General features: G+C 51.3%; 1 protein-coding gene and 1 pseudogene across 6 annotated transcripts in view; one reads left to right on the top strand and one right to left on the bottom strand.

The window, feature by feature from the left end:
- Positions 1–24,973, top strand: part of KIAA1671 (KIAA1671 ortholog) — a 187,187-nt gene that overhangs the window by 94,951 nt on the left and 67,263 nt on the right. The gene's annotated exons all lie outside the window — the stretch shown is intronic.
- On the bottom strand, positions 16,547–16,678 carry LOC131811933 (U4 spliceosomal RNA; annotated as a pseudogene).

The raw sequence follows: 24,973 nt of genomic DNA, 5'->3' as shown, positions 1-24,973 counted from the left end.
AGACAGAATGGCAGGCAGAGGCAGAGGGAGAAGCAGGCTCCCTGCGGAGCAAGGAGCCCGATGTGGGACTCGATCCCAAGACGCTGGGATCATGACCTGAGCCGAAGGCAGCTGCTTAACCAACTGAGCCACCCAGGCGTCCCGGCCCTAATTTTTTTTTTAACGAAAGATTTTATTTATTTCTTTTAGAGAGAGTGCAGGGGTAGGGGCTCAGGGAGACAGAGAATCTCAAAGCAGACTCCTTGCTGAGCACAGAACCCAACATGGGGCTTGACCCCAGGACCCTGAGATCACAACCTGAGCCAAAACCAAGTCAGATATTCAACCCACTGAGCCACCCAGGCGCCCCCATTACCCTAATTTTTAAAAGTTACTTTTTAAAAAAAAAGAGATCACAAGTAGGCAGAGAGGCAGGCAGAGGGAGGGGGGGAAGCAGGCTCCCCGCTGAGCAGAGAGCCCAATGTGGGACTCAATCCCAGGACCCTGGGATCATGACCCGAGCCGAAGGCAGAGGCTTTAACCCACTGAGCCACCCAGGTGCCCCTAAAAGTTACTTTTTAATTTATAGAAATGTGGCAGGGACAGTATGGGAGTTCCTAAGACCCTTTTGCCCAGCCCATCCCCCATGTTAGCATCTTAATGTAACCACCATACATTTCTCCAAAGTCAGAAATTGGTGCAACACTCTTAATGAAACAATGAACTAACTTTCCTCCAGTGGTTCCCATCCAGGGCCACTTGGCAATATCTGGTGACGTTCTTTGTCCCAACAAAGGGGAGTGGGGGACTGCTCCTGGCCTCTGGTGGGGGGAGCCCAGCGATACTGCTAACCATCCTGGAGTGCACAGGCTGACCCGCCCGCAGCCCCAAAACCCCACCGCAGAGAGTGACCCGGAAAGGTCCACAGCCCTGAGGTTGAGAAAACCTTGCTTGTACTTTGCCTGTAAGTTTCACCCTTAGCAGCAGCTGGGCTTAACTGTGGCTGGTCCAGTGAGTGCTTGCCCACCAAGAACACGGACATTGGCCCACGCCACTTAAAAACACTTAGTAGACATGATGTTTAATGGCTGCTGAGTACACGCCCTTGTCACCAGCCTTGATTTATTAGCCGTTTACCCTTGGCTGGACAGGAGGCTCTCTCAGGCGCTCACCATATGCAACCAACTTAGTCATCCTCAGCCTTAAATCTGTCTGTTTCAGTTTTTATATAAAATTCCAGTTAGTCGACACACAGAGTGATCTTGGGTCCAGGTGTACGATATAGTGATTCAACATTTCTGTGCACCGCACCCCAGCCCCTGGCCATACTCATCACGACAAGTGCACGCTTAGCCTTAAATCTTTATTTACTTCTCTCCTAAGTCAGCTTCTTGGGGGCCTAGCGTGGGCTGCTGCAGGTTTCTGCAGACTTGTCATCTGTGGGTCAGACATCGGTGGCTTCCTGTCGGTGGCCCGAGTCCGCCACAGAGCTGCAGTTCTTTCTGAGGGGAAAGACTGGCCGACCCCACCATCAGGCCCTGTCACCAGCCAGCATCAGCTGTGAAGCAGGGGCGCGACTGTTTCTGTTTCACATCATTAGTAACTGTAGCCGGCGGCAGGGCTCTTTTGAGATACTTAATCTCCTTTGCTGCTGGGATAACCTAGCCAGACAGTCCCGAGGCTGGTGGCCTTTTGGGGAGAGGCATTGATATCAGGCTTAGGTTGTCACTGACAATGGTAGTGACAGTGCTGGCAAAATAATAATAGTAATTTTTAAAAAGATTTTATTTATTTATTTGATACAGAGAGAGAGCACAAGCAGGAGGGGCAGCAGGGGGAAAGGGAGAAGCAGGCTCTCCCTTCTGAGCAGGGAGCCCAGCATGGGGCTCAATCCCAGGACCCTGGGATCATGACTTGAGCCAAAGGCAGATGCTTAACCAACTGAGCCCCCAAGCGCCCCTGTAATTAAGAATAATAATAATGGCCATCAACACCACCATAATTTGTACCAAGAACTTAAAATATCCTGGACTTAGTGCCTTTCATGGATGTCTCATTCTATCCTCATGAGAACCCCGTGTAGATTTCATGATCACCCTTGTTCTGCAGTTAGCGAAACTGGGGCCCAGAGAGGTTAAGCAACTCATCCAAGGTTCCCCAGCTGGGAAATGTCAGAGCCTGTGTTTGATGGAGGCCAGCTCTCCCTGTGTGTCACTTTAACTACTACCCGGAGCCCGTTCTTCTGGTTTCTTAGAGGGGAAACTGAGGCCCGCAGGATTGAGGTGACTTGCCAGCCTACAGGAAGGCTCTTTATTTACCATGTTTTGCAAGGTAGAAGGCGAGAGAAGGATGTTGCACTGGGCCATGCTGGGTTCTGGAGGGAGAGGGCCCTGGCTTGGAATCTTAGCTTTGCCAAAGGCAAGTCCCATTCCTGCTCTGGGCCTCAGTTTCCCTATCTGGAAGTGGGGCCAGCCCCACGTTGCAGGGCTGTGGTGAGGATTCGCTGAGATAAGGAGATAAGGAAATAAATCCCTGCCATGAGGCTGGACTTGGAATGGGTACTCTAATTCTAGATGTTCTTTTGCGGGGGATGGAGACACTTCTGATATAGTGGCAAAGACACCCCAGGCTCCCACCCCCCAGCACACATGGACTTTCCCAGGCCTGGTGAGCCCGGAAGGGTGACCTGTGCCCGGCCACCTGCTCCTCCTCTGTGTCACTCACAGCAAAGGGGGTTACCAGAAGGTTGCTTCTGGCAGCTTCTTCTGGAAGACGCCTCGAGACATGGAGCCCAAGATCAAGGTCGGTCCCCTGTGCTTTTGTGTGCTGGGTCCCTCACCTGCTCCTTCCTCCCCATCAGGGTCGGTGGTTCCATGGCCTGGTCTCCATGGAATTTTAGGGAAAACCACTTTGTTTGTCCTTGTGGTTGGTCAGCAAGATTCATCTCCCCACTCTTGACTTCATGACCAGATTTTGTTGTTTTTAACGGGAAAATGTCCAAACGTCTCAATGTGGTGGGATTGGCTGTTCTTTGCCTGGGGCTTCCTTGCTACTTGTTTATTTTGCTACATCCCTCACTCGGCCTCGTCCCCTCCCCCAGGAGTCCAGGGCGCACATGTCTAAGTCTTTTCCCTCCAGGCTCACCCACAGGTGGCATCGTGACAGTCCTAATGACAACCCAGGAGGTGGGTATTATGGTTATTTCACATTTGAGAGAACAGAAATTCCAAGAGATTGAGTACCTGCCCAATACTCAAAAGCCCATAAGGGGCAGAGCTTGGATTTGAACTTGGGAAGTCTGACCTTAAAGCTCATGTGCTGAATTCACTGCTGAATCCACAGCACCTGGCACAGTGCCTGGCATCTGCTGGTTGCGCCATAGACATGGACTCAGGGACCCCCCGATCCCCCCGACTGACTTAGTGTGTTGGAAGTGTTGTGAGGATGAGCTGGCTGTGAGCTTGAACGTGGTACCAGGCGTTCAGCACAAGTCTGCCAACCATCACCATTGTTCCTGTCATTTTTATTACAGCTTCTGAATCTTAGATTTTGGCACCTTCAGGGTGTGCCGAGGGCCTGGTTTGGCCTTCCAGTGTTTGTGGCCAAAATAGAAGAACTGGCTCTTTTTGTGCTGGTGGACTTGGGCCTGGGGTTTGGGCCGCAGGACGGCCTGCGTCACGAGAGGTTTGCTCTGACTTGAGCCATGAGTGTGAAGCCAAGTTGCAGAGCAGAGAACAGGGTCTTGGAGTCAGGCGCTTCCGGCTTCTGATCCCCGCTGAGCCGCTTACTCACGGAGCATGGGGCTGTGGGCAAATCTCTTAACCTCTCAGAAAGTCAGTTTGCCATTCATAGTGTGGGACTGATGACAGCTTGTCCCTCGTGGGACGCACCTAGGACTCAAAAAGGAAATGCAAACAAAACTGGCACAAAGTAGGTCTTGAATTAAGTGTTCGCACCGGAAGGCACCTGGACACACAGGCCCTTGATTCAGTTCAGTTAAACACATGGGCCCCTGGGGCGCCTGGGGGCTCAGTCAGTGAAGCGTCTGCCTTCTCTCAGGTCATGATCCCAGGGTCCTGGGATTGCATCTTGTTGGTATTGGGCTCCCTGCTCAGCGGGAAGCCTGCTTTTCCCTCCGCCTGCCACCCCCACCCCGCTTGTTCTCTCTCTCTCAAATAAATAAACAAAACCTTTAAAAGAAAAGAAAAACCACATGTGCCCCATCTTGATCTAAGTGGGATACATCAGTGAACCCCAAGACGGCAAAGGTGACTGCATCAGGGATCAGCATTCTAGTGGGTTCAGGCCATGAACAATGGTCAGGATACATAATTACCTGGATAACCTGTGGGGGTGGGTGGAGTGTGCTGTGGAAAGAAGGAAGTAAGCCAGTAAGAAAGTTCCAGAGGACTTAGATGGGTGCAGCTGGGGTGGGGAGGGGGGGGTCCCTGAGAAAGTGACATTCAAACAGAGACTGGAGGAGGGGAGGGAAGAGGCCAGGGGAACTCGAGGGAAGAGGTGGCTGCCAGTGCAGAGGCCCTGGGGTCCGAGCGTGTACAGGCACTCCTGTGCACCTGGAAGGAGGCTAGGGTGGCTGTAGAAGAGTGAGTCAGGGGAGGAGAGTTGGCAGCAAGGGGTGCAGAGCCCTGAGGTCACATGAAGGAGGTGGCCTTGTGCTGGGAAGGTGACAGAGCCGTGGAGGGGTGTCATGTCAAGTGACACCATCTGGGTTAGGTTTGAATGGATCCCTCTGGCTGCTGTGCAGGGAGCACACTGAAGCAGGACCAAGGTAGAAGGAGGGAGCATGGTGAGGGGCCACTGCAGGTGTCCCACTGGGACACGGTGGTGGCTCATACCAGGGGTGGGAGAGGAGGAGGGGGGAAGGGGGAGGTTATGGGTCTGTTTTGAACATCAAGCCACAGGATTCGCTGGTAGGTTGGATGGGGGTGGGAGGGAAAGAGAAGAGTCCCGAAGACACTGAGGGTTTGGGGCTTAACCGTTGGAAGGGCAGAGCTGCCACTGACTTCGGTGAGGAAAACTGCAGGTGGGTGGGTCTTAGAGGCAGATCAGGACTTGGCTTTGGACTTGGAGAGTAGAGAAGGTCTATCAGACACCTGTGGCACTCCTCCTCCTCTCCCCAGCCTTGCTCTCCCCTTCTGTACAACGGGAAGGGAATTCCCACACTGCCTGTGCCTCACAGTAGTTGAGGCTTGGGTGAGCATCTTAAAGGACCTCTCCTGAGGGTTAAAATGCCAAGCCCACGTGGTGGGATTCTTTAGCAGCTGGCTGAAATGAAGCCTGCTCTGGGATGGCGTGCTTACAGGCTGTCCTGCAGGAGCCGTCGCCGAGTTCAGACATTCCAGAACTTCCAGCAGTTGAAAGGGACATGCCAATTCTAGGATGGCCAGAAGGAATGATAAGTGCAAGGTAGAAGCTTTGGGGGGTGGGCATGTGGGCAAAGTGTGTCTGGGAGCCAGGAGTCCCGAGCGTGATTACTGTGTGACCCCAAGGCAATTCCTTGCCCTCTCTGGGCCTCAGTTTCTCTATTAATATAATGAAGTATTGGACTGGACTCACCTTAAAGTTTTTTACTGTGCACAATCTCCCAATTTTAGGGGTCCAGTAAAGAGTGGAGCTTCGGGTTTAAACCCAGCCTTTCAGTGCTGTGTGACCTGAAGTGAGTAGCTTCATGTCTCTGAATCTCTGTTTTCTCTCTGGGGATGAGAAATCCCCCTTTCTCAGTGGGGATTTATGTAAGTACGTAATGGCAGAGACCAGTAGGGAGAGCACCTGGCACACGGTAGGCACCAAATGGGGGGGGGGGGCTGTTCACCTTTCCTACGTGGCATCCCACCCTGTTACTTAAGCAGACATGATCCTGGACGTTCACTGGCTGCCTCAGTGGCAGCGTGATTTCTAAATTGAAACGCTAGAGGGCGCTCTTGTTCCAACAAATCACTTTGCACAGGGGTGGCCTTTTAAAAAGCAATGCAAGGCTGTGCTCTTTACACACCTGAGTGGATATAACCCTTTAGACGAGGCAGGTGCCCGAACTGTCCCATGTGCAGATGGAGACGCTGAAGGAAACCTGACTTGTCTGAGGGTCGCATGGCAGGGAGGCCTCAGATCCAGGTTTCTGGAATAGAGTTTTTTGCCCTTGGAGCCCATGGTCTCTCTCTGCACCCCTAAGTTGACCAAAGTTTGAATTCGAAGGCCCATGGAGCCCGAGGAGTCGTGAAAACTGTCACCACCCAGATTAGTCTTGGTGGAGTGAGCCCTCCGGCCCCTGGCCCCTGTTATTTCAGTTCAGTATGGAGAAGGGGGTATAGTATGGAGTTTAAGTGATCAAGGCAGGGGGGTTGGGTCAGTTTTGCTAAATCCTAGGATGTTGGTGCTCGGAGAGAAGTTGCACCTACTTTTTTGGGGGGTGGGTAGCAGATCTGGCTTCAGACCGTTAGCCATGCAGGCTAATGCCGTTCCACCACCCACTTTTGTACCTGGCAGGCAATGGGCTTTTCCCAGAGCTGCAAACAGACTTGGAGTTGGGACTTTCAACCCAAATGAATATCTGGTTTCCATGTTGGAGCCAGAACTGATAACGTGGGGAGGCAGTCGAGGAGCCAGGGTCCTGGGGTGTGGTCCCAGCTGTGTGACCTCGTGCCAGTCACTGCCCCTCTCTTTGTGGGGCCCAGCGTCTTCATCTCTGAAATGCAGTCATTGGTTTGTCTCAGAATCAGCTCTGTGTACCTATAGGGAGTGCCTGCTCTAGGCTGGGCCCTCGGCTGGGTCCTAACAGCCTGAATAGGACCAGAGAGGGGAAGGCCACTGGGGCAGTACGACCAGCACATGCTCGCACAGTGTGAGTAAGGCCTTGGTTCCTCTTCCTCGGGGAGAGGTGGGACATCTGAGGGTGTCTTTATTTGCATCCTGAAGGACGATGTAAATATTTCCTGAAGCGGGAGGTAACATATGCATGAGAAGGTCGTAAAGATTAGTTTCTGAAAACAAAACAAAACAAAACAAAACAAAACAAAAAAAACTCCCTCTGGCAAAAAAAAAAAAAAAAAAAAAAAAAGATTAGTTTCTGAAAACATCTTGCTTAAAAAAAAAAATTAAAGAAACAAAAAAGATCTTGCTTTCTTTTTAAGAAAGTGGGTGCCTGGGTGGCTTAGTTGGTTGAGCCACTGCCTTTGGCTCCGGTCATGATCCTGGAGTCCCTGGATCGAGTCCCACGTCGGGCTCCCAGTTCAGCAGGGAGTCTGCTTCTCCCTCTGATCCTCCCCCATCTCCTGCTCTCTCCCGTTGTCTCAAATAAATAAATAAATCTTAAAAAAAAAAGTCTGGTATTTTATGTAGAAACTCTGAGGTAGGGAGGGAAGACTGCAGATATATTCTATTTAATGTTATGTCAATATTTTGTATTAAACATACCTTCATAAAACATAACACATTCATGTTAACCTCATATTATTTTATGGTTATAATATAAACGTATAATATGGTAATAGGAGATGTTTGTTTATTTCTTCCTGTGGGGCCATTGTCTATACTGGCCAGGATGGTCATATCAAAATAGCACAGCCCAGGGGGCTTAAATGGCAGAAACATACTTCCTCTCAGTTCTAGAGGCTGGAAGTCCCAAGGTCAAGGTGTCGACAGGGCTGATTTCTTCCGTGGCCTCTGTCCTTGGCTTGCCGCCTGCTCCCTGTGTCATCCCCACCCCCACCCCCGCCGCTGCCATGGTCTCCCCTTTCTGCCCATGCGCCCTGGCATCTCTGTGTGTCCAGATTTCCTCTTCTTGTAAGGATACTGCTCAGACTGGATGGGCGCCCACCCTAAATGTCTTCTTTTTAGATCTTAATTCCCTCTAGCCTAATTCCCTCTTTAAAGGCTCTGAGCCCCATACATCACATTCTGCGGTCCCGGGACTAGGGCTCCAGCGTACAGATGTTGGGGAAATGCAAGCGGGCATCAGGAAAGCAAGTAACATTGCTTTATTTTATCCTCATGACGTCCTGGAAGGGAGGTTCTGTTATCATCCCCATTTCGCAGATGCTGAAACTGAGGCTGCGAGAGAGGTAAAGTGGTTTGCAGATCAGCAGTGGAGCTGGGCTTGGGTCCACGGCAAGACATTGCTGTGGAGCTGGCTGGCTCCATGTCCATTTATGTTTATAATTTGACTGCAGTCCTGAAGGTGGCTCTTCTAATCTTTCACATTCTGTTGAATTTACCAAATATTTCCTCATTGCCTGTCTGGACTCTGCCCCATGCTTGTCATAGGTGCAGCTGGAAAAGACCCAGACGGGGAGGGAAGGCCCTCCCTGGACCCCAGTGCTGCCCCAGCTTGGTGGCCTACTGGCCACCTTCCCAGGGGCGCGTGCCAGGGGCCTCCTGCTCCCTGGTCTACCCCCCAACACCCATGTTTGCTGAGAGCAGCCTGGGCCCATGAAAGCACTCTTTGTCCTCTAGTTCATTCCTCCTGGAGGGATGACCTAAGTCCTGTCTTGGGAACAAAGCACTGACCTGCCGCATGGGTTCAGGTCAGCCCTGGTAGCCTGCAGAGTCTCCCCGGCTGCCGGGGGAGCAGGCAGCCTTGGATACAGGGAACAAGTTCTGTGGGCTCAGGAAAGCAGCAGAGCCCTCCCATATCCTAAGTGCTGAGGCTGGGGGCTCCCGTGTGCACAGAACTTTACAGTTTATAAAGTTTTCCCATGCATTCTGGTTTAGTGGATCCTTTCAGATTGTGCGAGGTCCTCAGGGCAGGGACTCAGATAGGCAGGAATCCATGGTCTCAAGGAACCACTCCAAAGCATGGAAACCAGCACTATTGGTGATGCTCATAGTATTTGGTGGTCTGGAAACGGGGCAGGACTCGGTGGGGACAGTTGCTCCATGGTACTTGGAGGTCTGCTGGGAGCCCCGAATGGCTGTGGGCTGAGATCATCCAGAGGCTTCTCATCTCCCCATCTGAGGCCCATGATGATTCAGAAGCTGGGCTTGAGCAGGCACCCAAATGCGGTCACTGCAACATGCTTCCCCACAACACGAGGCAGGGCGCCCCAAGCAGGTGCTGTGGCCCAGTGGTGTTACGAGGGACACAATGTCCCTTCTGCTGTTCTCTGCAGATCGAAGTGGATTCAGGTGACATGGACGTGGACCCCACCTTTCAATGGGAAGCATATCAAGCAGCTTGCAGCCATTTTTCAAAGCCACTGTGGCCATAGGTCATAGGACATGTGACTGGGTGGTGTTATTTATTGAGGACCCACTGTGTGCTCAGGGTCTCATGCAGATGAACCTGCAGGGTCCTCCCCAAGGCCCTGGGAGCAGGTGTCTTCAAAGCCTGTTGTTTTCCTGACACAGTTGGCCTGAGAGGGTGGGGGAATCGAGGGAAATCAACAAGGCTGCTGGCACAGTTTGGTGGTGAACTTGCCACAGTCGGAAGTTGTGGGCTGACTTTATTTTTCCCCTTCCTTCTCTAAACTTAGAATATTCCTTGAGTTCTTGAAAATTCTCACTTAGGTGTCTGATTCATCTCGTCCCTGCTCAGCCTTACTTGCCTTTGGTGCTCATCCCCGACAGTTTCTCTCCCGTGTGCAGAGCGCTCCCCCAGCCCTGTGCCCCCATAACCCCTTCTCCCCACTGTGGCCTGCAGGGAGGGCATGCTGCACACTTCCCAGCTGCCTGCCTCTCTTGGGGCTTTTGAGGAGCCATCGGGTGGGGCCTCGTGGTCCCCACAGAGGAACCAAGGCCTTACTCACCCTGTGTGATCACCGGACTCTCTGTTCCTCCAGGCGAGCCTTGGGGCTCCTTCATCTGCCTTCCAGGGTCTGACATTTGGTAGGTGCCCAGTATTTGTTTATGAGCCGAACCCATCAGAGAAAGGCAGAGGTTCTGTCAGGCTTATCCTGACACAGCAGGCGCCCAATGAGTGCCCATTCTACCAAATTGAATGGGGCATGAGCCAGTGGTTGAGCCTGAGAGCAGTGACCGTGCCGGCTATTTGTGTCCTTGATACAGCGCTTGACCTCCATTCATGCTTCTGATGAAGCGGAATGAATGAGTGAGGGAGTGAATGAATGAAAAGAGAAATGTCTCATTTATTTGTTTCCCAGTTGGTTTCCACTGTATACCAACGGGGCTTTGTATACAGTAGGTGGTCAATAAATGTCTGTTGGTGCTCAATGAATAATGAATAAATGAGTGAATGAATGAAACTTTGTGGGGTTAGGGGGAAGGTAGGGCCCTTGTTTGTTTCTTTCCTCAGGCCTTAGTACAGGCCCAGGCATACAGCAGGTGCTTAGCAGATGCTTCCCAGGCTGCCCTGACCTTTGTAGAAGGATCTGTCCTGGAGAAGGGTTGAGAAGAGAAGGCTGGCCAGGTGGACCTCCCCTGTCTTGATTTGCCCCCTGCCCTGCCCACCAGGCCTCACTGCAGACTTCTGTTGCTCCAGTCTGCAGCAGTGGACAGGAGGTCCCCGAAGGCCTGCCCGATGGCTGCTTCACGATTTTCTTCATGCCGGGCTGGCCTTGAGTGGGACCAAGGCACCACTCCGAGCCCCAGTGCCATCTGACAGTGGGACAGACCCTGAGACCCTCTTCCTGACCATGTTAGCGGTTTCTATCCTAGTGCCGCATCTGGCCAGGGAAGCCTGGGAGAATGTTCTTCACAGAACCAACCCCCCAAATTACCTTGTTCTCCTACCGACCAGGCAAGTTAACCCCCTAACAGTTCAGCATCAAGCACAGAAAAGCATCAAGGCTTTGGGGTCTGAGACAGCAGGGTTTTCAAGTCTACCTCTTTGACTTCAAGTAAATGGGTGTAAGAAACCTTTTTTTCTTTTTTCTTTTTTTCCCCCCTAGGATTCTGTTTCCCAATCTTGGCTACATTTCTGTTACTTTTTCAAACTCCATGTGCCAAGGCTGCACAGTCCCAGAGATAGCAGATTCCCAGCAACTGTGTTTTAATACCTGCCTGACCCTGAGATTGGGAGGCAGCATCTCGGGCTGGGTTCTCCAGAAGCAGAGCCTGAGACAGGGATTCATTCACATGTATAGAATTTAGTGTTGGAGAGGGTGAGAGTCAGCCCGATCGCTGGAGGAGTCTGGGAGGGTGAGCAGCACCACAGAAAGGAGTCCCACCTTGGAGCCACCAGGCAGCTCTTGCCCCATGCACCAAGGTCTGTTGTTGTGGCTGTCGGCAGCCCAGAACCTGGGAGATGGGTGCCCCAACCCATCCAGGGAACCCGGGTGGGCAGTGCTGACAGCATCTAGGACAGCCCGCCAGGCTTGAGGGTTATGGACTCAATGCAGCAAGATGCCAGGTATAAACTGGCTGGCGTACAGTAGCCAGTGCTTAATAAATCATAACTTGGGAAACAGGAGATGAAAGTAGATAAATGAGCATTGACAATATCATTCATTCCTGGAGCCCCTGAGGTGTCAGTCTCATGGAATGGATGCAGAGGCACGGTCCCCACATTCCCTGCCTCAGAGGAGGGGGGACTCCCCATAAATGGGCACACAGGTCTTGGTGCCATTCCATACCTGGAATGTCTCCACGCACCAAGGTGAGATTCAGTAGAAGGAGCAAAGTTTTAAGAGAGGTGATGGCCAACCGTTAAAAAAATAAGTCTTCTTTTTTTTTTAATTGAAAAGGGAGTACGCACATGTGGTAAACCAAATAGTGTCCAAATTTTTGTCCATGCACGTGTCCATGCACACATGGTAAACCAAATAGTGTCCACTATTTTACCACCAAATAGAGTCCTAAAGTAAAATCTCTCCCTGCCCTTCCAACCTGCTGTCGCTCCCCCAAACTGGTGACCGTTTTCAGACATCTCCTTTCGGAAATGTTCTGTGTCCTCCAACCAGTATACACACGTGACTTTTAACACACGTCAGATCTTGCTCTGCTGTATGTGGCGTTCTAGGCCTTGATTCTTCTTTTTCTCACAAACCCGAGATCTTTCCCTGTGAGCACAGCGTTCTGTCTAATGGCTCTCTGTTTCTCCTCGCACTATAATTGAGTGAGTCCTCTGGGCAGACATGCAGGTTGTTTCCAGTTTCACACACCGTGAGCGAGGCTGTGATGAATACACTTGCACAGGCATCTCGGTGCCCTTGGCAGGTGGCATCTGCCGGAGTGCCTAGCTGTGAACTTGCTGGGTCATCTGAAGGTTGACTAGAGGTTTTGTGAGTGGACCAGGAAAGAGGGGGTTGGGGGGTGTTTGGGCCAAAAGAATGAGGGTGTGGAAGCTGAGAACAGCGTGGCCAGCCCTCTCCCATGAATGTGGTATGAGCCTCTCGCCTGGACTCCGGCCTCATGCTCCAAGGCCACATGGTCGGCCAGAGTCTCACTCCAGCTCTGAGAATCCAGGGGTGCAGGTGGCTCGTGACCACCATCCCGCTCTTGGCTCCTCAGGGTTCATCTCTGGGCCTCCTGAGCTCTGGAGCCCTTAGCTCCAACACCGTCTCAATCAAGAGATCGCGATGTTTCTCTTTAAGTCTCTGAGGCCCCGGCCTCGCCAAGTGCACAGCTCATTTGATGAGAAGTCGATGGTGGTGAGTTCTCTTCGTGTCCCCCCTCTCTCAGTTTTTGACTGGTTCGCCCTGGCTTCCCACCTGAAACGTTCGCAGGCGTCCAACCTCAGGTGGGTACAAAGTCAGCTGATGGCCAACCCCTGTGTCCTCTCCCTCTACCCTTTTCTGCACATTTGCTCTGAAAGCTGCAATCTCAAGTGTCTTCCAGAGTCCCCTGGTCCTTTAGAGCACGGACATTTCTTTGGGGAAAACCTCACACCCCGAAAGCCTTTCTAAGACCCCCTGTGGGAGCAGCCACCAGGGACTGACTCCCTCTTCCTCTGTAAGACAAAAGGGATTACTAATTATTGAGAGCTTGCTGTATACCAGACGCCACACAAGGCTCTTTTTTTGTCATCTGATTGGGTCCATGTAGCACTCCCATCCAAAATATTGTTACTGCCATATTATCATGGGCTCAGAGAGGCACGGTGTCTTGCTCAGGGTCAGACAGCTGACGAATGATAGATGTACATGATGCCGCAGTTTGGTCCTTTCTCTACTGTGTTACTTGCTGCTCTTCCTTGCTGGGAATGCTCTTCCACTGGATGTCTATCCCTCTGGACCCGAGGCTCCATGAGGGCAGGGAGATATCCCTCCATCTCAGCCACTTGCTGTATCCCCAGAGTCCAGCAAGGGCCTGGTACACCATAGGCTTTCAGTGAATATTTGAATGGCTAAGTGAACTCACAAAGGTTAAACCGCTTGATTACCACCATAACGCTCTTCTGCTTCTCACAGCTTTTATTATTAGGATTTGGTTCCTGTGCTCAGAGTTAGACTCACGTCTTTGAAAATGAAAATCATCTTTCTTTGCAAACCAGTTTATCTCATAGGAATCTGACATTTTGCATTTTCTCCTCCGGGAGCCAAACGAGGATGTCTATTCTGTAGAATGTCACCAGAGAAAGGAATCGGAACATTTTCTTTGGAAATTTCTGCATAAAAAGTTGAAGCAAGGGAGAAGCATACTTGAAGATTTCAGTTGCCATGGTGACTGGGTAATACAGTGGATTGCGTTCCTACATATAGTCTCCACTAGACCTTCAACCGCGGTGTCTCAGTTACAGCATTTTGGCTTTGAAGTGCATTTTCTGCAGTGAGGGGTGGAGAGGTGAGCTGCTGCTGAGTCTCCTGCTGGTTGACGTGCTTTAGCCAGCGAGCGCTTGTCCAGCATCTCCCGGGCTCCTGTCCATCAGGCTCTGTCTTCTCTGTGCCGGATGCTGGTCTTGGCCCTGAGCATTAGCGTGGAGTAAGAACAGAACAGTCTCTGCCTTACCAGAGCGCGTGTGTTCTGGTGGGAGAGACAGCCAATACCTAAGAACAGCAAATCCAGATAAATGCCTGAAGACAATCAAACAGCATAGTGTGGCAGAGACTAGAAGGCGCTCTGAGAGGGCATGGCATTTGAGCAGAGATCTGAAAGAAAGAGCCAACTTGTGGGCATCTGGGGGAGGAGTATTTCAGGTATGGGGGAAATAGCACGTGCAAAGGCCCTGGGGTGGGAACAAGCTTGGAGGGGTTGAGGACCATAGTAAGGCTGATAGGGCAGGCCTGCTAGTGAGCAAACGGGGGATGGAGGTGGGGGGCTTCAACGGCCAGGAGTTTTTCTGGTTATAGTGGGGAGCTGAGGGAGCACTCTCGGCGGGGCTAACATGTTGACCCGGAAGATAATAAAACTCATTCAGGCTATTGTGTGTGGGGGCACCCTAGAGGGGTAGAAGGTGGAGCAGGGAGGCGGGGGGCGATAAGGGCTTGGCTCTGGTGCTGAGGCAGGATGGAGGGGTGGGGAAGAAGTGGTCTGGTTCAAGCTATAGTTTCGAGGAGGGGATGGTGAAGGAGAGGAGAAACTGAGGAACATTCCAGGCTTCCGGCCAGGATGGCGTGGTGGATGTGACACATTTTGCTGTAACAGACAAGAGTGAGAAGGGAGCAGATTTGGAGCTAGGGATCAAGAGTTCTGTTCTGTTGTACATTTCAGATGTCATTAGTTTTCTAAGTGGTGGTTGGGGTGGGATTGAAGGCGGTTCCATCTGGCATTTAAAAATGGGTTGGGGAGCCTGGGTGGCTCCGTGGGTTAAAGCCTCTGCCTTTGGCTCAGGTCATGATCCCAGGATCCTGGGATCGAGCCCCACATTGGGCTCTCTGCTCAGCGGGGAGCCTGCTTCCTCTCTCTCTCTCTGCCTGCCTCTCTGCCTACTTGTGATCTCTGTCTGTCAAATAAATAAATGAAATCTTTAAAAAAATAAATAAATAAAGATGGGTGATGTTGGGGCTTTCCCAGGGAGGCTGGCCCAGCAGAGGGGGGCCACAGGGGCTCTACTGGGGCGAGGGGCAGTCAGATACAGGAATGGTCTCCTGGAGTTGGCGAGAGGCGGCGCCTTAGGGCATAAGAGGAGGGCTGGCCTGGGAGGCAAGTGGTGCAGTCTTCTGTCTTCCGTGGCAGAGGGAGGGAGAGGCAGGCTGGGCTCCCGGAAGCAGGGGACAAGAGAGGGTGGGGTCTTCCTCCTTCGACTGCTTCATTTTCTTGCAGTGAAGTGAGAGGTGAGGTCACTGCTGAGTGTGGAGGGGGAAAGGAAGATGAGGGAGATGAGGAAGAAGAGTGAATTAGACTAAGCTTGGGATGTAAGAAGGTGCCTGGGTTCAAATCCTGCCTGCAGGTAAATAAGGACCAATATTCATCGAGTGCTTACTACATACTGAGCAATGCCCAGGCAGCATCCCACTTCCTCCTCACAAAAGCCTTCTGAGGCAGTTACTATAATCCTTCTTTATAGACCAGGAGATGGAGGCTCAGAGAGGTGCAGCGACTTGCCCAGGGTCACACAGCGTATCCACAGACAGGCCAGATTTGGCACCCAAGCACTCTGGGCTATGCTTTCCAGGCTGGCAATCAGATCTGAGGCCACATTTCTCATTTTTCAAGAGAGAATGGGACGTAGGGAGGCTGTTGGTGGACACTGTGCTCTGCCCCCGGGAGGCACATAAGTGATGGCCACCCCCTCCACTGACCTGGTTCTGTTCAGTGGGTTTCCACCAAGTGACACTCGCTGCGGGTTTCTCATTATTGCACACATTTTCAATTGCTCAAAGAGGTCCTTCATCTAAAGGATCTCATTAAGTCTGTTTTGAAATGAGAACACTTGGCAGTGGGGACAGGAGGTAGTACGGTAGTAATTATCATAGGCTGAAAAGAACTTGTTTGGGTAAGAACCGGGAGGCGCTGGGATCATCCCCAACACTTGGGCCCCCACCCCTGTCCCCGCTCTTGCCTGCTTCTCACAGAGACCCTGTCTGTCCCTGCCTCGCCCCCAGTAGTTTCCACATTGGGGTGCTCTGGGACTCCCCCACCCCCCGGGGAGGCAAGGTGGCATCTCCCTTGTTAGAAGCAGATGGTGTCCCCTCAGACCCTCTTGAGAAAGGGGTTTCATCAGAATGAATCAGACCTATCCTGGGGGGAATCAGGGAAGGGGCTGGTTTAATAGGAACAGAACTGCCCTGTTTGTTTATCTTAAGATTATTTTTATGTTATTATTATTATTTTTCATTTGTTTCACGTTTTTATTTAAATTCCAGTTAGTTAACGTATAGTGTTGTATTAGTTTGAGGAGTAGAACCATCCTGTTTAAACATAGGAGAAGACGATTCTGCCCAGAGCTCTGAGCTTTCTGGAGGGTTCGCTCATGCTTTGCGTAATTATCTGGAGATTCGTCCACACCGTTAATGTTAATTAACATATAACATATTATTGGTTTCAGAGGTTCAGTGACTCATCAGTCTTGTATAACCCCCAGTGCTCATCACATCACATGCCCTCCTTCATGTCTGTCACCCGGCTACCCTATCCTGCCACTACCCCCCTCCAGCAATCCTCAGTTTGATTCCTATTAAAAGAATCCCTTATGGTTTGTCTCCCTCTCTGATTTCATCTTGTTTTATTTTTCCCTCCCTTCCCCTGTGTTCCTCTGTTTTGTTTCTTAAATTCTGCACATGAGTGAGATCATATGATAATTGTCTGCTTGACTTATTTTAATTAGCAATAATTGACTTATTTTAATTAGCAATAATTGCGCCTCAGATAAACCTCATTGGCTACGGTACTGCCACTGCGCAAAGCTGATTGACTTATTTCAGTTAGCATAATATCCTCTAGTTCTATCTACATCACTGCAAATGGCAAAAGATTTCAAATTTTTGATAGCTTCCTAATATTCCATTATATGTATATACCACATCTTTATCCATTCATCTGTTGGTGGACATCTGGGCTCTTTTTTACAGTTTGGCTATTGTGTACATTGCTGCTATGAACACTGGGGTACACATGCCTCTTCAGATCACTATGTTTTTATCTTTGGGGTAAATACCCAGTAGTATGATTGCTGGGTATAGGGTAGCTCTATTTCCAGCTTTTTGGGGGACCTCCATGCTGTTTTCCAGAGTGGCACTTTTTAGGAAACTGCCAGCTGTTTTCCGAAGTAATCACGCCATTTTGCTTCTCACGTCCTGAGAGTTTCAGCTGCTCCCCGTTCTCACCAACACTTAGTACGCCACTGTCACTGGGTCACTAAGGATGCCTTTGAAGATACTGAAAATAACAAAAGACCCCATCAAGGTGGGTCAAACAATAAGGACATATATGTCTTCATATAATTCACATCATGGTCAGGGAGGATGTAGTGCAGGTCCAATAAATGATAGCCTATGAGCTAAGACTGAGTTTTTTGCATTTTTTAAAGGTTGTAAAACCAACCAACCAAACAAAAATGGTTTCAAGAAACTCCCCTCCCCACCCCCTGCCAAGATGTGACAGAGACCACATATGGCCTATGAAACCTAAAATATTTGCTATCTGGTCCTTTATCAAAAGTCTTCCACATTTTAGATTAGTGGATCAAACCAGGTTCCTTCTCTCTTCCTACTCTCTCCTCAGCGTCTTGTCCCCTTGTAGACCCAGCACGGCTGCCACAGTTCCAGCTGAAACACGTCTCCAGTTTCAAGGAGACGTGACAACATCCAGCCAGCGTAGAGAGGGTGCACTGGGAAGCAGAGTGCTCCCTGGCGTCCACCCGGCTGACTGTCCCCTACATCCCGTCAGCCAGGGTTTGGTGGGAAGCGAGCAGCCAGCACTTTCAGGGCTTGGCCAAGAAGGAAGAACACTCTTCACAGCTCTATTGTTCTGGGCCTATCCTTTGATTAGCTTTCTGGTGCTGACTTGTCTTGAGTGAGTTTGAGCTGAGTACACAGTCACCCCTGTGTGTCCTTGGCCTCAGTTCCTCCATCAGAGGTTTGGGGAGAGTGGTGCCTCCTTTAAATGACAGCAAAGACTGAATAAGGATGGGTGTCATACAGGTCATGTGTGGTAGGTACTCAGTAAATGCTGTCACATGCTGTCCTCTTGCCCTGGAGCTGATGCCTTCTCCTCCCCCTCACCTCCCTGTTCCCTCACTTCATGGGAGGCCCGGCCTGGAGGACAGTGTGGCATCACAATCACAGAAGGTCCTTGCTGCGTGAGCCTGGCCAAGGAGCTTGCCTTCCCTGAGCTTTACTTTCCTTGTCTGTGAAATGGGTACAGGATGTTACCCGCCCCTCCTTAAAAGGCAAGGCTGAGTGATGGCAAGTCCACTTATGGCAAGTCCATAAGTGATCTGATTCAAAGGGCTCTGATTGTGCTTGCTGTGTGGTTGGGACTTAATCAGGGATAGCTGTAATGCCGAACTGCGTGCTCTGTGCCTTGCCTCACAAGGGGCCCTGGAGATACAGAACAGGGTTGACACAGCCCTGACCTTGGCAGTGTGCGTAGCCAGTGGATAGAGGATGAGGAAGTTGACCCTTATAGTATGGTACCTAAGAGAGGACAGTGCTAGGGGAAACCCAGGGGTTGGGGAGCCCAGAGGAGACACTGAACTGAGTGGAGAGCATGGCAGGGAAGGCTTCCTGGAGGTGGGGACATCATCATGATGTATTTAAAGATGGATAGGAACTGCCTGGGAAGGAGAGGAGAGGATAGGATTGCCATAGAAATACAGTAGAGCTTCTTCCCTCCCCTCCCCCTCCCCTCCTTCCTTTGCTTCATTCATTCATCCATACATCCATTCATCAAACACTGAGCACTTCTGGTGTCATTCATTCATTCATCCATCCATCCATTCATCAAACACTGAGCGCTTCCGGTGTGCTAGGCGCAGGAGCAGTAGCAGAGAGAGTAAGACGTCCATGGTTTCTGCTCTCAAGAGCCTTCCTTAGAGAGAGAGTAAGAAATGATCAGGAGAATGCCAGGGGATGGTAGGTGTTAACATGGAAAAGAAAGGATAGTGGTAGGGTCTGCTTTGGGCCACCCTTTTTGTTGGGAGGTTAGGGGGAGACACTCCAAGGAGCTAAGACTCAGAAACTAGAACCATCCCGGTAAGGGGGGGCAGCCAAGAGGTAACAGGGGACTTGGTGGTCTCCCCTTGATTGCCCGGCCCGGGTGGCACTCTGGGAGCCTGTGAATTAGGGCTAGTCCAAGGTCCAGGACTCTGAAGGAACTGGGACATGCGTTGTGCCCACCCCTGTGGGGTGACGCATCTCTGTCAGACTGCCCCTATCCCTGCCCTCCCTGCCCGGCACAGCATGGCTCCTGGAACAGAGTGGGCGGTCCAGCATGTGTGCAGAGATGCTCCGTGCTGGAGAATAGACCTCCAGCCAGGATGGGAGGAAGCCACTCCTGTGTGGAGGCAAGCAGGGGTGTTAAAGCAGCTCTGTGATGGGAAGGGGGCTCCTGAGGGCCGCGGGGCTGGCAAGCTGAGGGATGGCGGTGGTGGGTGGGCAGGGGAGGCCAGCGGCATGGGCTCCCGAGTCGCCACAGCTTTGGAGAGACTGGTCTGGGGCAGAGGCCTCCAAGCCAGACTTTGCCACTGAGCTGCCATGCAGCCTTCAGCCTCTCCACACCGTCTCGGGTTCCTCTGTGGACGACGGGAGTGGTGGTGTACTCTCCTGAGATGGGCAGAACTTCCAGCACCCCCAGGGAAACTGGACCGTTTTTATCCCATTTTAAAGCCAGAGAAGGAGGGGCTCAGAGAAGGCAAGCCACTTGCCCAGAGTCACACAGTGAGGGGTCCGTCTTGGGAGCCCTGCCCTTGGCTCTGTCCGCAGGGATGACAGGAGATGGCGCGGGCCTGGCATACCGTCAGTGCTTAGGAAGTACCAGCTGTGTCCTTGCAGCACGTGAGCAGATGTGAATTTTGCTTTTGGGAGGCCATTGTTCTTCACAAGCTTGTTTTCAAGACCTGAGCGCCCCAGCCACGGGCACCCCTGTGGGCATCTGACGCGATCCCACCTGCCTTTGCTGAGGGCCTGCTTTCACATCTCCTGTCCTTTACCTGGGAGGCAGGTGTCCTAATTTCTGTTTGTGAGATGAGGACATGTGATACTTGAACCCAGGTCTGCTGGTTTCTCAAGGCTAGGCCAGATAGCCTTCCAGAGGTGGGTGGCCTGGGGTTTTGAGCTGGACTAACCTGTACAGTCTTCTTGGGGCATCAGGACCCAGAGAGGAGAGGACCCCTACCTAAAGACCCTCCCCGCCCCAGCAAACTGAGGGCAAAGGCTGGCGGGTCTCAAGGCTCAGTGAGCCGGCCCAGGGCACGCCCAGTCCCCCACCGTCCCACCGGAGCAGTGGGGTGCAAAGTGCCCTTCGAGACCACCGGGCTGCCGATGCAGCTGAGCCCTTGTTGGAGCTGAGGCAGAAGGGGGTCCCTGAGGTTCATCTTGGGGAACCCTGTGCTCATCATGATCAGTCTTTCCTTGGAGTTCGTGGCTGACCCAAGGCCAAGGAAGTGAAGTGGAGAGCAGGAAGGAGGAACACATGGTAAAGTCTTTCCTCCCCCAACCGTGTCTTGTGCACCCACAAGCCTGCCTCCATCTGACCCAAACAGAGCCATTCCTCGGGGCAGGTTTGTCCAGTGGGTTAGAGCACAGGCCGTGGGCTCAGCCAGACCTGGGTCGTGTGACACCATCTCGTGACTTTGTCATTTGGAGTCCCTGTCCCCTGGTCCATTCAGTGGCCATTACGACCTTCCTGGGTGACAAGGGTCAATGTGGTGGCAGGGTGCACAGTAGACCCCTGGCAAATGAGAACCACTGTGATTTGTCCTTATACTTGCCACAGACTGGAGAAAACCTCTCGGGGATCCGAACAGCTCCAGTAACGTCACAGGTGCTGAGGCCGACGCTTGCTAAAGTGGAAGGGACGCAGAGAGCAAGGAAGAAAGGCCTTTTACCCATTTTTTTTTTTTTTTAAATTTTAGAGACAGAGCATGAGCAAGAGGGGCAGAGGGAGAGGGAGAGGAAATCTCAAGCAGATGCCACACTGAGTGCAAAACCTGACCCCGCGACCCCCAAGATCATGACCTGAGCCGAAACCAGGAGTCAGACGCTCAGCCGACTGTGCCGCCCCCGCCCGACCAGGCCCACTCCCCACTCCCACCATTCTTCTAATCTTTTATTGGCATCATGCCAATGTCTAAAATCTTGGGGTCCTGTTCAGGGGCAGGTTCAGCCAAGTCCAGCAAGCTCACTGCACGGGAGTACATTTCTTAGGGGATGTCATGTATCCCCCACCTCCAGCCCCCAGTTCTGATTTGTTGTTCTGCAAGAACAGCTTGGCTCTCTTTGCGAACTGATCCCAAAATGTGGGAACTCAGCTGCTGTGATGGAAAGAAACATGTCGTCCAACCCCAGGCGAGGCAGCCAGACAAAGACCACAGCAGGGCATGTGTCTTCCTCCCAGGACGCCCGAGAAGTCCGGCCAGGTGAATTAGGACCTGTGTTAGTCACATTTTAGAAGAGCCCAGAATGTATGTGGCTTTATTAGATGCCTGCCCTCGGAAGAGAGGCTATAATCACACACTGACCTCGCTGTGCCAGGCAGGGCCACGCAGCATGGAGAATGCTGCTTTCCACTTGAACTCAGGGTGGGGCCTGATGAGGAAGGCGGATGAGACCCTGACTGTGTCTAGAAAGATTTCCTTTCCAGATGGATTTTCCCCCCTCCCCTTCCAAGGTTAATTCAGGGCATCTTAGGTGATGAAAATGGCTATTCAAGTAAGAATGTGGTGAATGAACATAGGAAATCGTCTCAGGATTGGTTTATAAATAATCTGGGGTTGACTTGGAAGATCAGGCCATTTCTGGGTTTGTTGTTTTTTGGTTTTTTTTTTTTTTTTCTTCTTCATATCAGAATTCTTTCCCCTGTTGCCTTGGAAACACGCCTAGGGAGAGGGATGTTGGGAGTCGTATGACTTGGGTTCAAGCCTCAGTGGTTCCTTCATTTCACACGGGAGGCAGGTCTCGTGCCCGCTGGATATGGCAGGCTGTGAATCACGGGTGAATGGGGCACATCCCTGCTGCCCGTGGGCTCAGAGGGGAGACTGATGGGTGAACTGAGTTCCAGGGTAGTGGGCTAATGATGTAGTGGGGGAAAGATGGTCGGGTGGGAGCCCAGAGGGGGCCTACCACAGACATGAAGAAATCAGGGGAGGCTTCTTGGAGGAGAGTGTATTTAAGCTGAGCCCTAAAGAACAAAAGATGGCAAGTAGGTGAGGAAGGGCTAGAATGGTGTCCTAGACAGTGGGAACAGCATGTGCAAAGAGCTGAATGAGAGATGACATGGCATAGGCCAGGATGGCAATTTATCCGGTTTGGCTTGAGTTGAGAGAAGCTGGGTCCTGTCCAACTCCAGGACTCCAGATCTCCTGGGGGAAATCAGAGGGGGCCTGCCACAAATTTACTGTGGGGCCTGAGACACAGCCCTTCATCATGGCCTGTTTCTTGGGTGAAATGAGAAGGTTGTCCTAGGTCTATCTCCCCTGGTCATTCCTGTTCTGACTCTTTAAGAGTCCAGGATTGTCCTGGACAATGGGAAGATATCAATTACAATAGAGTAAATATCACCCCTTGTGGCTGCCATTTATTTTCTTCTATGTGCTGGGCAAGAACAATCTCAGTTGGTTCTTTGCCACAGCCTTTGGAGCAGGTGGGCAAGCCGTATGATCTTTTCTTTACCGTAAGGAAACCATGACTCCGAGCCAAGGGATGTCAGCTTTGGAGGGAGACCCCGAGCCATCAGCTGGCTCTCCGACAGCATTTGTCCATCCGAGAGGAGACAAAACAGGTTTAAACTGGGTCCTTGGGTCAGCCCTTCCCACATGTTGTCCCAGGAATCGTTCTCCAAGCCAGGTGGTGAGAAAGGAAACCAGTTGATTTACAAGCACATCAGTCCTGCACCTGTTTCTTGACCCCAGGAGATACTGCAACAACCCAGAGAAGTATGTGGGTTGTTGTCTCATGCCACAGGGATGGGGGCAGAATTGGCCATTTTAAGGGCTCCTAGAGGTATGGTTAGTCTGGCTTTCATGCTTAAGACGATGGAGGGCTTTAGAATGAGATGTGCCTGGGTTCACTTCCCAAAGCCCCACTTGCCAGTTCAGTGACCTTGAGCAAGTCCCTTCGGCTCCTTAACCTTACTGCCCTTCTTTGGAAAATGGGAATAATTAATATCAAATCATCCTATAGGGTTGTTGTGAGAGCTACATGAGATGAGACGTGTGGATAGCTAGTTCCTAGAACATAGTAAATCCTCAATTAATGCTTGCTGCAATTTCCACTGCACTGCTGTGGACCATAGTACATCCACAGCAGTGCAGTGTTGATGTACTTCCAGGCCCAGTATGTACAGTGTTTTGGGAAGGAGAACGTGAAGAGGGTCAGGTGAGACTTCCTGGGGCTGCTATGGAAAAGGCCAACAGTGGTCTTGGGGTGAGGGAAGGTCCAAGAAAGATGGGAGAATAGGGAAGGTATATTCAGGCAGGGCTACAGCACATCCAAGAGCCCAGAGGCAAGACTCCTCCTGGCCTTTGCATGGGTTGGTCTTCATTTCATCCTTCTTAGTGGACTCCTATTCATCCTTTAAAACCCCACCCAGGTACCCCTCTCCCAATTGCAGATCCTCAGTAAATGATTATCTTCTCTTTGCTCTTGTTTTCTTAGCATCCCACCCTCTTATATGCCCACAGCATGTTACACACTTGGCCATCATATAGCCATTGGCACTTGTGCTGCAATTGTTCATGTCTTTTCTGGCTTCTTCGTTTACCTGAGGAATTCTCCAGAGCGTGCACATTTTTATCAGATTCCTGGGAGAAAATGTATCTTCAAGTTGAGGTGGTCCACTGTAATACCCTCCCAACCCCTTAATGACTGAGAAGAGAGAGCTATGCTGAGTTCCTCAGGGACTGTCAGTCCCCATCTGGGCCCTCACAGAGCTCCCACAAAGAAACTGCCCTGGGAGTGTTTGTTGACTGAATGAATGACTGATATTCTCATTCTGGGAACTGCACATGCTTGTCTGGAACTGGTGATCTCTGGGTCCCACCTCACATCGTGGATCAAATTCCCATGCTTTTCCTGGATCTTCACAGTGTCTTTAGCATTTGGGGGATTAATTATGTAAGGAGATGGCTTTCTTTCCTTTTTGATGCCCAACAACGTCCCAGGAGTTTCCTGGAGAGAATAGTAGAGGGACGCCTGGGTGGCTCAGTTGGTTAAGCAGCTGCCTTCGGCTCAGGTCATGATCCCAGCGTCCTGGGATCGAGTCCCACATCGGGCTCCTTGCTCCGCAGGGAGCCTGCTTCTCCCTCTGCCTCTGCCTTCCACTCTGTCTGCCTGTGCTCGCTTTCACTCTCTCTCTCTCTGACAAATAAATAAAATCTTTAAAAAAAAAAAAAAAAAAAAAAAAAAGAGAATAGTAGAGTTTGCAGAAAGAGCCCTCCAGGGGGAAAGTGCTTGTGCTGTCCCAGTTTTCAGGGAGCGACGCTTTTTATAGTCACACTTTCAGACCACACTGTACCTAAAGGGAGCCAGGAGGGAGCAGGCAGGCAATCTGGCTTTTCAGCTCACTTCCGTACCACTCTTGCCTGCCTGCTCCTTGCTTTCCTCTGCTTGTCTGGACGCTTGTCCTCCATCTCTTCGCACTGATCTGGTGGAGCCATGACATCCTCTAAGTCGTCAAAAGGTGTGAGCCCCGGGGGGAGAAAACTCCACCACTTAATAGGTTTGTGCCCTCAGGCTGGTCACTGGATTTCCCTATGCCTCAGTTTTTCCATCTGTGCAGCGGGGGTAATAATGATAGGACAGACCTCATCTCATTGTTGGGGGGAGCAGATGGTGTAATGCAATGATGTAACACAGGAAGTGGTGCCAACAGTAATGATGAGTTTGATGATGTCATCTCTGAAGATCAGAGAGGTCGAATAATGTACTCAGCATCTCACAGCTAATGAGAGGTAGAGGCAGGTCTCCAGGTCCTTAACTGTGATACTGTATTGTTTTAGCAAATCCAGGGCTGGGACCAGGATGAGGGGACTGAGGTATATGCC

This window comes from Mustela lutreola, chromosome 11 (assembly GCF_030435805.1).
Source record: "Mustela lutreola isolate mMusLut2 chromosome 11, mMusLut2.pri, whole genome shotgun sequence".
Lineage (NCBI taxonomy): Eukaryota > Metazoa > Chordata > Mammalia > Carnivora > Mustelidae > Mustela > Mustela lutreola.
This window is presented reverse-complemented; position numbering and strand designations above follow the sequence as displayed.